This window comes from Chrysochloris asiatica, unplaced genomic scaffold, assembly GCF_000296735.1.
Source record: "Chrysochloris asiatica unplaced genomic scaffold, ChrAsi1.0 scaffold00163, whole genome shotgun sequence".
Lineage (NCBI taxonomy): Eukaryota > Metazoa > Chordata > Mammalia > Afrosoricida > Chrysochloridae > Chrysochloris > Chrysochloris asiatica.
The window spans coordinates 7,064,940-7,076,836 of NW_006408681.1; positions in this window are offsets into that span (position 1 = coordinate 7,064,940).

Sequence of the window (11,897 nt, forward strand, 5' to 3'; positions counted from 1 at the left end):
ATATAATCAAGATACAATCAAGATGTTCTCTCCTAATCCTATCAATCCTGGTACAATCAAGATAAGCTTTCCCAAGATGGCGGCTCCTGGAACAGCTGAGTGTCTTGATCCAGAAAATAATGAATTTCTGGATTCTCCTGCAAATTCCCCAGCTATAAATCCTCCGAACCTCCAAAGATACCTTTATATTTGTTACAGAGTTCCAACACCAACTCATGAGTCCTCTTGACCTGGTATTCCTTATTGTTGTTGACCGAGCTCCTCACTACACGTCTACCCGATCCGCCATCTTCAAGGAAGGTCTGGTAGTGTAGTGGTTAAAAAGCCTGGCTGCAAACCCCGCGCTCAGCAGCTCAAATCCTCCAGGCCCTCCACGTGAGAGAGATGAGGCTTTCTGCAACTTGCAGTTAAACAGCCTTGTGGCCCAGTATTCCGTGTTGTTGTTTTTGGAGCTCCTCACTACACGTCTTGCTGCTCGAAATTCTCGCTGCTCGAGAAAGGCTAAAACCTATTTCTCACCTTCCCTGGAGCTACAGAAGTAAGGAAGAAAGGATTACTAGCTTAACAAATAAAGCTAAATGTTTGAAACCTCGCCTTCTTGGAAAGGTTGAGACTCGTCTCTCATCTTCCCTAGGACTGTAGTAAGAAAGGATTACTGGCTTAATTTATTTTAAAGATTGTCTCTGTGAATCATTAAGCATTTTCTTATCTGAATAATCCCATTCTTCTTCTGTAAAGATCTCTTCCTTAAAGAGAGAGAATAAAAGACTGGGGTAGAGATAGTTCTGTGTGCATTCTTGGCAGCAGGACTATCTGCCTGTCAGCTTGCATCCACTCTGGTCTCTGAGTGTTTCTTTCTATCTCGCCTCTCCAGACATCCCACCTAGAGTTAGTTCTGTGTGCAATGTCTGCAGCAGAACTGTCTGCCCATCAGCTTGCATCAACCTTGTGTGTCTGTCTCTTTGTGTCTATATTGTCTCTTTGTCTCTATGCTATATCTTTTGTCTACCAGACCTTCCAACTTCGTGAAACCCACTTCCCCGTCGAGGCTGGACCCCGACACACATGAACCCACAGTGCTACACCAGGACTCACATTTGCTAAAAAGGAAGTTAAAATTTGCCCAGAAAAATAAGTAAATAAATAAAAAAAACCTTTTACTTTAAGCCTTTGTAGAGTATAGCGCTTTAAGTGGAATCCCCAGCCCCACCCAGAACCTTCAGTGTTTGTACATTTGCATTTGAAAAGACATGCAGACCAACTCAGAACTGCTGGGACATCAGGAGATTCAAGCAGAGAAAAAAATAGTTAGGCATTTTTGAGGTTTGGAGGTATCAAGGCAAGGAAAGTCAGACTGTCAGAGAAAACCCCCTTGTAGGAATGCAAGTGAAAAGAACCAGGAGCCATATGCTGACAGGTAACAACCTGGAACTATGTGTGAGTGGAATTTAGGGAAATGTAGCAATGAAGACAGGAGCTGAGTTTGGACATGTTCTATTGGCACCATTGAGCTTGACAGAGGAGCCAGAAGTCTGGCTGGTTTGAAGTTTAGGGAGTTGTGTAACCTCCTGAGCCCATAGGCACTGACCTAACCAAGGGGGTTAGGACTGAGAGTGAAGAGACAGCTGATTTGAAGTGCAGGAAGGTATGTGTGAACTCCCATACTTGCAACTTGTATTGATTTGACATAGCTTGGGTAGTTAGGGTTGAGTCAACCAGAACCTGACCTGATGAAGCTAAAGATGTTTGATACTCTGAGCAAGTGCAAATTGTTACAATTTGCTGGATTGGACATTTGCTTATGAGTGTAGTTGCTTAAAACTCCAATCGGAATGGAAGATTCTTATCAAGGAACATGCTTATCTCCTCAACATACTGGGTATACGTTGTTGTTATTGTTATGTGCTGTGGAGTCAGTTCCGACTCATAGCGACCCTGTATAGAGTTTCTGAGGCTATAACTCTTTATGGGAGCAAAAAGCCTTATCTTCTCCCGTGGAACAGTTTTGAACTGCTGACTGTGAGGTTAGCTGCCTGATTTGTAACCACTATGCTACCAGAACTCCTTGTTGTTGTTGTTAGGTGCCATCGAATAAGTACCAACTCATAGCGACCTTATGCACAGCAGAACAAAACACTGCCTGATCCTGAGTCAGCCTTACTACTGTTGCTACATTTGAGTCCATCGATGCTGCCACTTGGCCAATCCATCTCTTTGGGGGTCTTCCTCTTTTCCTCTGACCCTCCACTTTACCAAACATGATATCCTTCTACAGTGACTAGCCCCTCCTGACAATATGTTCGAAGTATGAGAGGCGAAGTTTGGCCATCTTGGCCTCCAAGGAGCACTCTAGCTGCACTCCTTCCAAAACAGATCTATTGGTTCTCTTGGCAGCCCATGGCACTTTCAATATTCTCCTCTGTGAGAAACATTGTCTATACTGACAAACGCTCAACTAATCCAATCTGTACTCATTTTAGCGAGAGTGAGGTTTTCTTTATTCGATTTTGCAAAATCAGGCACCCAGCTTGTAGACACAGGCAAACGTGCAGCATGGCCGTTTGACAAAAAGCTTTATTAACCTAACTCAGAAAAAGCTCTTCCTCCATTTTCCCTTTACAGGGTACTTTGGAGTTTACAATCTTTCCCAAAAGTCACCTACTAGCCCCTACAGGGAGCATCCTCATCTAAAGTTAGTTTCATCCCCTCCCCATGAGCTTCCCCTACTTCTTTGATGGGTGTATTCTTATGTTAAAAGGAAGATCAGACTAGTCCCTTCCTCTTCTCAGAGTTCCCTTTTGTCATGCCAAAATGCTACCCCCAAGATATCCTTGATTCTGAAGATGGACCACCCCAACAGCTATTTCTCACATCCTCCAACACCATAACTCAAAAGCATCAATCCAAATCAGAAAAGATGTTTGCCAAGGTTGTATCCTTTCATCATCATTATTCAACCTGAATGCTGAACAGAACAGTGGAATACGGAATGGTTCTGTTCTAACAACTGCCTGTTGGTCTGTTCTAACAGGTTCCTCATAAGCACAATTAATTGTTCTGGAAAACACATTTTTCACAATGTTATCCATATTTTGTCATGGTCCACACAGTTGAAAGACTTAACATATTCAATAAAGCACAAATGAACATTAATTTATTATTATTATTTTTTTGTATGCTCTGATTATAGCTAAGAGCTATCTGATGTCAGCAATGATATCTGTAGTCCCATGTCCTCTTCTGATTCTGGTTTGAATTTCTGGCAGATCTCTGTTGATGTACTGTTGCAATGATTTTTCAATGATTTTAAGCAAAATTTTACTTGTGTGTGATATTAGTGATATTGTTCAATAATCTGCATTTAATTGGATTACCTGTCTTCCAATAACTGGCCAGGTAGTTGTCTTCCATATTTCTTGGCATAGATGAGTGAGCACTTCCAGGGCTACATCAGTTTGTTGACAGATTACAGTTTGTATTCCGTCAATTTCTGAAGCATTATTTTTTTTTTTGCCAATGCCTTCAGTGCTGCTTTGGACTTCTTCCTTCAACACTATAAGTCTTTGATGATCAGTTAACCTCTTGAAATGGTTGAATATTGACCACATCTTTTTGGTTCAGTAACTGTGTATCCCTTCCACCTTCTTTTGATGCTTTTTGCATTGTTCAATAATTTGCATATAGACTTATTCAATATTACTTCCGAAGGCTTGAATTTTCTCTTCACACCTTTCGTCTTGAGAAATACTGAGCACATTCTGTCCTTTCAGTTTTCTAACTCCATTATAATACTTGCACACTTCATTATAATACTTCACTTTGTCTTCTCAAGCTTCCCTTTGAAATTTTCTGTTCAGGACTTTAATTTCCTCCTTTCTTCCATTTGCTTAAGCTTCTCTATGCTCAAGAGTCTTCTTCTGACAAAGCATGCAGTGGGTCCCCACTAAATGGCATTCCCCTCACTCAGTAGCTGATCTCAGTAGCCTCATGAAGAGGTATTCTTGTATTATAAATGATCACTCCCTGGAGAAGTTACTCAAATCACATTAAAAAAAACCTACAAAATTGAGAATGAGATCCAAGTCTTTTACCAAGAATAAGAAGTACATTCTTAAGAAGTCTTGCCTCATATAATCATTTGTTCTCTGGCTTAAATTGTCCTTCACTATTGCTTGAGCCCTGGTAGTGGACTATGAGTTGGACTACTAACCACAAGGTCAGAAGTTCTAATTCTCCAACCACTCCATTGGAGAAAGATGAAATTTTCTGCTTCCATTAAGATTTACAGCCTCAGAAACCCTATGCAGAGTCACCATGAGTCGGAACTGACTCAACAGCACACAGCAGCAGCATAGTTTAATTATGGGCAAATAATGGGACTTGGAAGGATCTCTGGTAGCTTAGTGGTTATGAATCGTGCTGCTAATCTCAAGGTCAGCTGCTCGGAACCACCAGAGATTCCATGGGAGAAAAATGAGGCTTTCTGTTCCCATAAAGATTTACAGCCCCAGAAACTGTATACAGGGTCGCTATGAGTCAAAACCAACTCCATGGCACATAACCACTGCCACTACCATGGGACTTTGAGAACAAATATATTAACAAAAAATGGAAAGCCATGTGCTTGTTTAGGGAAACTGAATTCCATCTTGCATGTTTGAGAGTACAAAATAGTTAGAAAATTGTTGTGAATTTTCTATTTGAAAATTTCAAAATACTTGGAATTTGAATTCCAGGTATTTTGGAGGAATGAGAGTAGTTTCTAAGGGAGTTACATTCTCCTTTACCACTTCCCTAGTTTACCCTCTTGCCTCAAGCATTGAGATTTCTGCTCCTAGCTTCAGCCATTCTGAACTACCAGCTCTGTAGAAGAAAGATGTAGCAGCATGCTTTTGTAAATATTTTGTTGTTGTTGATGTTGTTAAGTGCCACCAAGTTGGTTCCAACTCACAACGACCCTGTATAGGGTTTCTGAGGAGCGGCTGGTGAGCTTGAACCTCCAATCTTGCAAGTTCTATGGGGCAGTTCTATTCTGTCCCATAAGGTTGCTATAAGTCAAAATTGACTCAATGACATGGTTTAGTCCCTCCGTCAGAAGTAGTTCTACTCTCTTTCCCCCACCTTTCTGCTGCATCTACATATCTTTTAGGACTCAGTTCAACTGTAGATTTCCCTGGAAAGACTTCTTTCTCTCACACCCTTAGTGTACTTCTTCTATGTTTCCTTGAGACCCTGCATTGACCTTTACTATAGACATCCCAGGCAACACCTAAATGTCCATCTCTTTTTATGCATTAGAACTATTTGAGGGTAGGCATTGTGTCTTTTCCCCCCTTTTCACCTTATGCCTAGTCGAAAGTAAACTCTCAATAATGTTGTTGTGTGTCATCGAGTAGGTTCTGACTGATAGCGACCCTGTATTGGAGTTCCAAGAGCAGCTGGTGAGTTTGAATTGCTCGCCTATGGTTAGCAGTCTAGTGCTTATCCTACAGAACCACACCAGAGCTCAACGATAATACTTGACCTAAAAGTAAAAGATCAAAAATAAAGACAAAAATAAGGTCACTGTTTAAAATAAAGATAAAAATAATCCGCTTTGTCTACTTTTGAGAGGTGGAGGTCAAGTGGTTAGAGTCCAAGTTTTCTCATTTCTAAAGAAGAGGAATTAACAGATTTCAAGGATGTTGTAAGGTTTGAGCATGGTAACATGTGGGACTTGCACATAGGGTAGTTGTTGATGAGAGAAAATTTATCAATTGTTGTTGCTGTTAACTACCATCGAGTCTGTTCTGGCTCATATCGACCCTGTATAGGGTTTCCAAGAAGTAGCAGGTGGGTTTGAACCACCAATCTCATGGTTAGCAGTCCAGTGCTTATGCTACAGTGCCACACCAGAACTCTGAGTGATCAATAGATGGTGCAGACTTAACCCAGTTAGCAGCAGTATTGTCATTAAAAGGATATATTAACACACAAAATCTAGTGACTGACACACACATCAATAAAGATTTCATAGGGAAAATGGAGAAAATTATTTGCTCCTCCCTCCCCTGATGTGGCGCTGTAGGATAAACACTGGATTGTTAACTGCAAGGTTGGCAATTCAAACCAACTGGCTGCTCCTCGGAAATCCTATACAGAATTGCTATGAGTAAGAACTGAATGAATGGCACACAACAACCACAACCGTGCCACAAAAGACTGAAAATCTTCAGCAGAAGGCCTTCTCTAGGTCACAACAACACTCTTGGACCTGTCTTCCACTGAGTTCTTTCCTAATTTTTCAAAATTTCTAATTTCTCTCCTCTTTACTATGCCCAGTAATTTAGAAGTGTCTTAAATGCATGCTTATATATGCAAACTCATCAAAAATTTCTTTATTTAACAAGAACTGCTCTCTATGGAGGCAACGGACTAGTCTAAGTTTTATTCCTTCATTAATACCATTATCACTAAATATAATAACAGCAAACAATTACACAGAGTTTACTGTTTGCAAGCACAATCTCTAGCATTTTAAGTATGTTGACTCATTTAATCCTCACAACATCCTTAAGAAGTAGTTAATATAATTCCCATTTTCACATATGAGAAAACTGACACCCAGAGAAGTTGAGTTGTTTTTTAATCAAATTCACTGTTGTGAAGCTGCTAAACCAGATTAACATGATTGTACTCTGGATCCAGAATCTTTGCTCTTAATCATTATGATCAAACTATTAAAAATGATAATTCCTTTGAATTATCTCTATGTTGGGGGTCTTAGTTGGGCACAAAGCTAATAGCAAATAAAAATGGTGAGGCTATATTAATATCATAAAAAGTGGAACTCTCAGTTTAAAAAATGCTAGCTATAAATAGAATGTTCCATAAAGAAAACAGATTCTGTTTATCAGAGAGTTATGCTATTTTAATTTGTGCAAGCCCCATAACTTAGCTTCAAAATATATACAGCAATATTGGTCATACTTCATAAATAGATAAGTCTATAATCATACTGGGAGATACAAATGTATCTCAAGAATGCATATTCAAAATAAATGATACACAAGTTTTGACCAATACAATTTAATGGGTTAGGAATGTGTACACATTTAACGCACACATGAACTATCTAGAAATATTTACTATATCTTGTGTTAGACTCCAGGTGTAGCACTGTAGGATAAGTACTGGACCACTAACCAAAAGATCAGCAGTTCAAACCCACCATTCACTCCTTGAAAACCCTATGCAGGGTCACTATGAGTCAACAACATTTAACAGCAATGTATCTGGGATTATAGAGCTAGTCTTGAGAGATTGCAAAGATTACAATCACACAGAATTTGATTAAGTTAGAAATCAATAACAAAAAACAGATACCCATATAATTCTGATATTTTTAGAAATTAAGAGCCACCATTCTAAATGTTAAAGAAGAAACCACAATGAAAATCATGGAAGTACAAAAGAAGAATTCATAAAGAAAATTATAAAATATTTGGAAACAAAACTATAAAAAATTTATATATAAAATTAGTAGGATAAAGCTAAAGTTATTAGAAGAATCTTTATAGTTTTAAAAATGTTAGTTAGATTAAAACAAAGTTAAAAATTAATGTGTTTATCCTTGATGTACTGGCTTTAAGAAAGAATAGCAAAAACAAAAATGTCAAAGCTAGTAGAAGAAAATGAATAACAAATATGAAAGCACAGGTTAATGAAATATGCAACAAATGCATAATAGAGAGGAACAGCAAAAGTAAAAGTTAGTCCTTTGAAAAAATTAATAGAATTGGAAAACCACTAATGAGATTGACTAGAATAAAAAAGAAGAAATAAAGTAAAGAATATCAGGAAAATAATGGGATGTCCTTATAAATGACATAGATGTTAAATTGGTTGTTGTTGGGTCCGTTGAGTCCATCTCAGTTCATAGTGACTGTATAGAGTTTCCAAGTAGCAACTGCCACTGCATGCTTCCATGAGCTCCCTCCTTGCCTCACCTAATGAACTGAATTATTCAGAAATCAAAATGAAGGGTTTCTTTAAAAGAATAATTATAAAAGTATGAAAACAATATGATTAAAAGGGACCTAAAGGATCTCCCTGCGTTTGGCCTTTATAGTCTCAAAACAAAACAAAAAAAGACTCGTAATCATCAAGTTAGTTCCAACTCATAGTGACCCTAAAGGAACTGCCCCGTAGGGTTTCCAAAGCTGGAAGTCTTTGTGGACAAGACTGTCTAGTCTTTCTCCCATGGGTATTCAACTCACTGACCTTCCATAGTTAGTAGCTGAGCACTTTAATCACTGCATTATCAGATATCCTGGCTTTATCTTAATACCTAGGTATGTGGTATGCATGTTGATCCAGATGCTTATCCAATATCATATTCCTACTGCCAGAAGAGCTCTCTTAAGCATTCCTTTTAATGCAAGTATGTTGACAATGAATTCTTTTATTTTGAATCTCTGAAAAAGCATTTTGCCTTCTTTATTTGCAAGGTATTTTCACTGGATAGACATATTTTCCCTTCCCATATGTTAAATTAGCCACTTCATTGTCTTCTGCCTCTATAGTTTCATTTTTAAAAGGGCCTTTTGAACATTTCTTTTTGCTTTTTTTTTTTCTCTGACTTTAAGATTTTCTCCTTATCTTTATTTTCAGTAATTTGACAATGAAGTATTGAAATTTGTTTTTCTTCTTATTTATACTGATCTTCTAAAATTACAATAATAGAGAGCACTATGCATTTTTCAAGGCCAGCATTATCCTAGCAGTAAATCAAATAAACTTAAATATCCCTTATGAACATAGATAAGAAATATGTAAAAAATAATAACAAATAAAATTCAGAAATGCATGAACACTTGGAAAGAATAGCTATTTTACTTGTTGGATGTTGCAGATGGTTTTCTAAATGCCAATTTGGTTATGTTGCTTAATTATGTTGTATGGTGGAAGTTATGTGCCATAGAATCAGTTTGACGCATAGCAATGGTGTATAGAATTTCCAAGACTGTATATCTTTGCAGGAGCAGAGAGCTGCATCTTTTTCCCATAGAGCAATTGATAGACTCCAACTGCTGACCTTCGGTTAGGCCCAGCTCATAACCCACCACACTTACTAATTATCTGTTCACTTGTTTTATTAATCATTGAAAGAGAAATGTTGAAGTCTAAAACTAAAACTATGGCGTTTTCTAGTTTTCCTTATTTCTCTGTTTGGTTATTTTTTACTGCATTATTAGGTGTTTGGAGTCCTGGTGTGGTGCTGTTCGTTAATGCGCTGGACTGCAATGTTGGTTTGAACAGCAAGGTCAGTGGTTCAAGTTGCTCCTTGGAAATCCTGTACAGGGTTGCTGTGGGTTGACAATGACTCCATGGCACTTAGCAACAACATTAGGTGCTTACACATTAGGATCAAGGAGAAAGATGAGACTTTCTGCTCCCACAAAGATTTAAAGCTTCAGAAACCCTATACAGGTTTGCTATGTGTCAATGGCACTTAACAAGAGCACATTATGTCTTCTTCAAGAATTGCCTACTTTCTTTTATGAATTGTCCCTATTTATCCCTAATAATAGGGTCACTATGAGTCAGAACCTACTTGACAGCACTTAACAACACCAACAACATGAGGCCAAACCTACTCGAAGACACGTAACAACAACAATCCCTAGTAATAGTCCTGATATCTACTTTGTCTATTATTAATATTGCCACTTCCGCTTTCTTTTTATTGGTGTTTGCATGCATATAGTTCTCCGCTCTTCTATATTTAGTCTAACTACATCTTTATATTTAAAGGTGGGTTCTTAAATGGTCTGAACATCACAATTTAAAGGAAGACATTTTTCAGATGGAACTTTGAAAGAAAAGAAAACTCAACTACAAGGGGGTTAGTTCAAATTCAGCAACCCTATACAGGGTAGCTGTGAGTCAGAACTGACTAACAGCCGTTAACAACAATGACTCTATTACAGACACTAAACTAGGCACTAGGAATGCAGTAGTCCTTCCCTTCAGGAAATCTTATGACACTTAATTTCAAATTATTTGAAATTTTTATGATTTTATTGTTTTATTATTTTATAATATTGCATCCATAGAATCTTCCTCACTTTGAAATATATTACATGCTGGTAGGAAAAAAACAAAACAGAACATTAGCATGGATTATACTGTAGATTGACACTTAACACTATTCTAACATGGGAGTCCCAGGAAGTACAATGGCTAAGTGCTCAGTTGCTAACATATAAGTTGGTAGCTCAAATCTACCCAGGGGCTCCGAGGCAGAAAAGACCTGGCAATCTGCTTCCATAAAGATTACAGACTGAAAAAAATTCTTAGGGGCTGTTCTAGTCACATGGGGTTTGTATTTAGAATCTACATAACAATTAGCATCTAGTATTACAGAGGCTGGGAAGATGAACATCACATTTTCTCATTTCCCTTGAAGCTAAGATTGGGATATGCCTGTGTTTCACCAATCAGATGCACAAGCATGAAAGTTGACTTTAAATTGTGTTAAGTAGGGAGAAAGTCTAGGTGTGATGCATCTGTTTAGCTGGTGTGGATCATCACACAGCCGAGAGGTGCTGGAACTGTTGGCTAGAGAAGAAGCTTCTCCATTAAACAGATTTCAAATCTTGATAGTAACAGTGGCACCCTTGAAACTCTCACTTCTGTGGTTTGGCTTCGGGAATAACCCCTGGAAATTCAGCCTAAAACCTGTTACTTCATGTCTTTTCAAAATACTGCACACCACTGAATACACTTTAGTGACTTTCTTTCCACTTGAATGATCATGGAAACTAAATCCTGACTGATGCAATTGTTTAATGAAAAGAAATATATGCAAAGCAATAGTTATGGAAACAGTTTAAGTCAAATTTCCCAGACTGATTTAAAAACATTAATGATCTGAGAGATGTTTAAAAATGTATGTAAGTATAGGTTTATTTATAGCAGATCTTCTCAGAAACTTTAAATGATTACTTTGTATTATAAATCATGCTATGCAGCTTTTCCCCAAAGCATTTGACCAAGACACTAATTATTCATTTCAGGGGAAATCTATTATCAGCTTGAGAAACAGAGTTTGTGAAATTCTAGTCTAAACAAAATGTCCAGCAATCTGAGCCATCAACCTTTGCTTTTGTTCCAAGTCTTCTAAGCAATCTGTTTAGACTTTTTGTTCCCATGTTTGTTGTTGCCAGACTATAGTAAACTACAACCTCAAACCCACTGCCAATGAATTGATACTGGCTCATAGAAACTATTTAGGGATATCAGCATCAAACCAGTAGAAAGTATATTTATTTCCACATTATAAATTGGTGATTTATAATTTATTTGGACAGAGTAATTCCATTTCAGTTTAGATAGAATTATAAAAACCAGATGTAAAACTGAGCCCAGTTCATTTTATGAGCTTCTAAAAAAATCAGAAAAAAAAAATCGAGAGAAAAAATAAAGCATAATTTGATTTCATTTCCCAGTTTTTGTGTAAATCTAAATAAATTCAATAATCTCCGCAAGCATCAGTAGTTGGAAAATATGGCCTTAGTGATAGAAATTATGCTGGGAATCACATGATACAATATTGCAAGATCAATAACTTATTCATTGTAAATACCTTTTTTAAACAACATAATTGTTGTTATTGTTGTCAGGTGCCATCGAGACAGAACCGACTCATAGCGACACGATGCACAGCAGAACGAAACAATGTACGATCCTGGGCCAATCTTATTACCGCTGCCACACTTGAGTCTATCAATGCTGCCACCTGGCCAATCCATCTCATTAGGGGTCTTCCTCTTTTTCTCTGACCCTCCATCTTACCAAGCATGATATCCTTCTCCAGTGACTGTTCCCTCCTGACAATATGTCCAAAGTATGAG